The sequence below is a fragment of the Penaeus monodon genome, chromosome 15 (genome assembly GCF_015228065.2).
Source record: "Penaeus monodon isolate SGIC_2016 chromosome 15, NSTDA_Pmon_1, whole genome shotgun sequence".
NCBI lineage: Eukaryota > Metazoa > Arthropoda > Malacostraca > Decapoda > Penaeidae > Penaeus > Penaeus monodon.
Window position 1 is genome coordinate 15,641,641 of NC_051400.1, and position 428 is coordinate 15,642,068.

Genomic DNA, 428 nt, shown 5'->3' on the forward strand with positions numbered 1-428 from the left:
TATGAGATGTGTCCTACTGGAAGAATGCAGTTATTATATGTGTTTTTCTCCGTATAGGCTATTTCATTCAAAAAAATTCTTTTCAGTTATATTAATTGCATGTCTAGAATCAACAATAAAATAAAGTAACCAAAATTTATGCAATGCATTTATATTTACAAACTTACATTATGACCTGAGAGCCAGTTGTGTGCAAGTGCCTAAAAAAATTACTGCTAGGGTTTTGGTGCAAATGTTTCTGAGAGATTAAGCTAACAAACGATATAAAAAGATCACATACAATTTTACCAAGTCACTCACTGCCATAGTTTTTCCAAGGTTCTTAGTAAAGGTATCCTCAATAGTTGATAAAAGGGAGAGTCTGTGATATCTCTGATAATCAAATTGGAATTACACAGGTTTTGCAAGAAAAGGAAACCTAGTTTGAA

At 31.8% G+C, this 428-nt stretch overlaps 1 pseudogene; it reads left to right on the forward strand.

Moving 5' to 3' along the window:
- LOC119582238 overlaps positions 1-428 on the forward strand; it is a 12,761-nt pseudogene that overhangs the window by 7,648 nt on the left and 4,685 nt on the right.